This window comes from Petaurus breviceps, unplaced genomic scaffold (genome assembly GCF_028583685.1).
Source record: "Petaurus breviceps papuanus isolate PSGF00001 unplaced genomic scaffold, PetGlider_PUasm1.0 187, whole genome shotgun sequence".
NCBI lineage: Eukaryota > Metazoa > Chordata > Mammalia > Diprotodontia > Petauridae > Petaurus > Petaurus breviceps.
Window position 1 is genome coordinate 27,312,502 of NW_027185799.1, and position 5,261 is coordinate 27,317,762.

General features: G+C 41.9%; 1 pseudogene; it reads left to right on the forward strand.

Moving 5' to 3' along the window:
- Positions 1–3,869: 3,869 nt before the first annotated feature.
- On the forward strand, positions 3,870–4,495 carry LOC138163068 (large ribosomal subunit protein uL1 pseudogene; annotated as a pseudogene).
- Positions 4,496–5,261: the final 766 nt, after the last annotated feature.

A 5,261-nucleotide genomic window follows, 5' to 3' on the forward strand; every position in this document is an offset into this window, starting at 1 on the left:
CTTGTTTATTTTGAGGTTGGATTTATCAAGTTCAGAGAGAGGGAGATGACGGTCTCCAACTAGTATAGTTTTTTTTTAAAGCAATCGGGGTTCAGTAACTTGCTCAAGGTTACACGGCCAGTTATTTCTGGGTGTGGTGCTGAGTATCTGAGCCCGGATTTGATACAGGTCATCCTGACGCTGGAGCCGGTGCTCTTACTCGCTGAGCCAGGTGCTCTTACTTGCTGAGCCATCCCACTAGTATAGTTTTGCTATCTATTTCTTCCTCTAATTCCTTTACCTTCTCCTCTAGGAATTTGGATGCTATACTACTTGGTGCATATATGTTAAGTAATGATATTGCTTCATTCTCGATGGTGCCTTTTAACAGGATATAGTTTCCTTCCTTATGTCTTTTAATTAGGTCAATTTTTGCTTGTGCTTTATCTGAGATAAGGATGCTACCCCTGCTTTTTTTTTTTACTTTAGCTGAGGCATGATATATTTTACTCCAGCCTTTTACATTTACCCTGTGTGTATTCTTTGGTTTCAGATGTGTTTCTTGTAAACAGCATATTGTAGGATTATGATTTCTAATCCATTATGCTATCCATCTCCGTTTTGTGGGAGAGTTCATTCCATTCACATTTACAGTTATGATTGTTATCTGTTTCTTTCCCTCCATCCTATTCCCTCCCCTGTTAATGCTCATATTTTTCCCCCTTCTCCCTTCCCCCCTTAATAGTTTTCCTTTTGACCACTGCCTCCCTCAGTATTCCCTTATCAGCCACCCTCCCTTTACCTCCCCTTTCCCCTTAATTCTTCCCTCCCTACTAACAACACCCCCCCCCCCCCCCCCGCTTTCGCAGCCCTTTCCCCCTCCTACTGCCTGTAGGATATTTTTATACTTAATGAAGTATGTTATTTCTTCTTCGCACCAAGAGTGACAGGAACAAATCTCATGCAAAGCTCCTCTCCCTCCCCTCTTTCCCTCTAAAATGATACTTTTTGTGTTTTTTCTCCATAGAGTCCTATGCTTAACTGGTTGTTATACCCTCCTTGCACCAGAACCAGTGAGGGAAAAGCTCATATGATTCTCATCTACCTCCCTTCTTTTCTTCTGCTATACTGTTTTTATGTCTCTTTGTGTGACATAATTTACCCTTTTCCACTTCATTCATTTCTCTTCTTCCATCGCAGTCCCTTTGTAGCCCTTAATAAGATTTTTTAAATCGTCATTTTGTGTATTTTATACTCATACCCTCTACTTGTCTATAACCATTTTGCTCTTATTAAATAGCAGGGTCTGTGTGTGTGTGTGTGTGTGTGTGTATGTGTTTTCCTTGTTTACCTTTCTATATCACTGTTGCATCTCATAATTGGAGGTTGAATTTTCCGTTGAGTTCTGGCTTTTTCATCAGGAAGGTCTGGAACTCTGTTATATCATTGAATGACCATCTCTTTGCCTGGAAGGATATGCTCAGTTTCACTGGGTATGTGATCCTTGGTTGTAACCCGAGCTCTTTTGCCTTCCAGAAAATTATATCCCACTGCCTCCGATCTTTCAGTGTAGAGGCTGCCAAATTCTGTGTGATCCTCACTGTGGACCCTCAATATTTGAATTCTTTCTGGCCACTTGAAGCATTTTCTCTTTTACTTGGTAGTTCTTGAGTTTGGCCACAACATTTCGAGGACTTTTCAATTTGGTATCTCTTTCAGCAGGTGTACGGTGGATTCTCTCGATTTCTATTTTACCCACAGGTTCTAGTATCTCAGGACAGTTTTCCTTAATGAGCTCTTGGAGCATGTTATCCAGACTCATTTTTTCACCATGATTTTCTGGTAGGCCTATGATTCCCAGATTATCTCTCCTGGATCTGTTTTCCAGGTCAATTATTTTTCCATTGAGGTGTTTTACCTCTTTTTCTAATTTTTCATTCTTTTTGTTTGTTTGACTAATTCTTGGTTCCTCATAAAGTTATTTGTTTCAATTTGGTCGATTCTAGTTTTTAGCAAATCTTTTTCCTTGGTTAGTTTTTGGAGCTGCTTTTCCATATCATGCACTTTTCTTTTTAGAGAAATGTTTTCTTCATTATAATGTTTTTCTAATTCTGCTATTTTGGTTTTGAGAGAATTATTCATTTTGTCTTCTATCTCTCTCATTTTGTTTTCAAAGTTCCTTGTGAGCTCATCTAGGAGAGCTTTCTGTGCTTGGGACCCGTTCCCTGTTGATGTTTCAGCTGTGGGTGTGGAGTCCACATTGTCTCCCTCTGAGTTTGGTTCCTCCCTCTGAGGATAGTAGGACTCTAGAGTCTTTGTAGTCTTCTTTCTTCCCATTTTGAGGCAGGGTCCTAGCCATGTCCTTCCTCTAGGGATCCCAAGCCTTTACTGTAGAGGATTTTGCCCCGGGGTAATAGTTACTATGTTTTCAAGGTCAGAGTGGGGGTTGGAGCAGGCGAGGTTCACTCTGTCATCCTGGTCTTTGGAGGCCCTGAAAGGGGCTTTTTTAAAAAATTTCTTGGCTATGAAGTGGTAGCCCCAGGAGTATTTGCTGTCCACAAAAGAGGCCCCTGCATTTGGTTCTTACCTTGCTCTTTCCAGTCCCAGGCCTTTGGTGATAGGCCTGGTAGTGGCCCTTGTGGTTGGTGGGATGACTTGCCCTCAGAGTTGATCAGGTGTCTTCCAGACCTGCCTCTGTGGTCCTCACCTTCCAGGCCTGCCTCTGCATCTCTTAAGGTATTATTTTCTGCAGTATTTTTTGGGTCTCCTTTAGCAGGCTGTTGACTCACTTTTCATGATTTTCTTGTATCATTCTCATCTCTCTTCCCAATTTTTCTTCCACTTCTCTTACCTGATTTTCAAAATCCTTCTTGAGCTCCTCCATGGTCTATGACCAATTCATATTTTTCTTGGAAGCTTTTGATGCAGGAGTTCTGACTTCATTGTCCTCCTCCAGTTCCATGCTTTGATCCTTTTTGTCCCCCCCCAAAAGGATTGATTGTATGGTCTGATTGTACTTCCTCATCTTCCCACTTACTTGACTTTTGAGCTCTTTGCCATGGCAGAACTCTGCTTCCAGAATGGAAAGAGATTTGTCCTAAATTGCTGGGGTTTTCACAACTGCTGGAGCTGTTAGTTGGGCACCGTCTCTGCAGCCCCCACAGGCTCTGGCTCACTGGCCACACACTCTAGGACCACCACCCAAAACCATGATCCAGATCCAGGCAGGTCAAAGCAAGAGTGATTACCCTTTGAATGGACACTTGGTCCACCTATGATCTGCAGGCAAGGAGCTCTGAAAGCAGCCACCCAGCACCACCTCCCCTCTGCCACTTCTCACCCTGGGGAGCAGGGACCAAACCACGCTGTTCATTCATCCTTACAACAGAGTTCCTGACCTTTATTTTCTCTTTGGCATTTATGGGTTGAGGAGTCTGGAAATGGCCACAGCTACTGGTGATTCACTCTTCTGAATTCTGCTCTGGCCACTGCTGTTTGGGCCACACTGGGGCTGGAACCATAGCTCAGCTGATGTTCTATATAAGGAACTAGAGGGGACCCTTAACCATATGCCAAAGAATATGAGCTGACTGAGACTTATTTTATAATGTATCTCCAGGGTGGGAGGTAGGGGGAGAGTCAGGAAGAATACCAAAGGACTAGGAAAAATAATAAAAAAAATATTCTCTAAAAGACAACCTGGGTAGCAGCTGGGTGGCACAGTGGATGGAACTCTTGACTTGAAGTCAAGATGACCTGAGTTCAAATCCTGGCTCAGTCACTAAGGCCGTATGACCCTGGAAAAGTAATTTAGCCTCAGTTTCTTCATCTGTAAAATAGAAATACTAATAATAGATCCTATTTTCCTGGCTTGTGTCCAGTAAGCAGCCATGAGCAGAAGTGTCTGTTGTACCACACTCTATGAAATTGTGTGAGAGATCCTGCATGGAACCCAGTGCAAATGCAGAAAGTTTTTGGAAGCTGTGGAGCATGCATATCATAAAGAGCTATGATCCCCAAAAGGACAAACATTTCTCTGGCACCATCAAGCTCAAATCCACATGTCAACCTAAATTTTCTGTGTGCGTCCTGGGAAACCAGCAGCCCTGTGATGAAGCCAAGGCTGTAGAAATCCCCACGTGGATTTTGAGGCCCCAAAGAAGTTGAATAAGAACAAGAAGTTGGCTAAAAAGTATGATGCCCTTTTGGCCTCTGAGTCCTTAATTAAGCAAATTCCTTAAATCCTAGATCCTGTTCTGAACAAAGCCAGCAAGTTTCCCTCTCTGTTCACCCAAAATGAGAATGTCATAGCAAAGGTCAATGATCAAGTTCCAGAAGGAGAAGGTGCTGTGTGTCTGGCCATGTGAAGATGACAGACGATGAGTTTGTCTACAATATCTATCTGAATGTCAACTTCCTGGTTTCTCTGCTAAAGAAAAACTAGCCAAATATGAGGGTATTGTATTTCAAGAACACTATGGACAAACTCCAGCAGCTGTATTTAACATGGTGTTAGTAAATGGTAGAAGCTGCTAATGAATTAATAAATGGGGGAAGCTTCTAATAAAAAATAATAGACCCTGCCTTTAATTGTTGTGAGGATCAAATAAAATAATATTTATAAAGTACTTTGTAACCAAGAAGGTGCTATGTAAATGCTAACAATTATTATTATTACTTGCAGAATGTTCTATATCTATATATGGTATCCTTGATGAAAATATGAGAGATAAAGGTAGGCTTTTGAGAACAGCTAGCTATATCATCTTTACAGCCACATAATTGAATTAAAAGTACAGAAAATATATTCTATTATGTTTGCACGCACCCTTGCCTTGGTGAGGTTGAAATTGAATTTCAAGTCGTTGGCTGCCCCTTCTGCTTTGTGTTACTCTTCCCAACCATGGGTCATTGAATTGCAATTCTGAGAGAAGGATATTTCTAGCACTACCAGTAACCTTGTGATACCAAAAGGCGACAAGTTACTGGATATTGACTAACAGTGAGATGTGCTGAGAAACAATTGGGGTGTTCCTTAGAGGAGAAGAGGCATCACCCCAGCAGAGGATTCTGCATTTGCAGTGCTGATGCCCAAGCTATCCTCTCCTTTTCCCTGAGATCTGGACTTGGGAGTTGTATAGGCGGTGCAAATCAGAGGTGAAATACCTGTTCAGCAATCCCACAGACTGTTTCATGTGTTAAGTATTTGTTCATGCATACTTAAGAGTCTTGTGTGTTTTAAGCATTTCTTTAGTGGTAGAGGAAATACAAAGCTGTCCTCT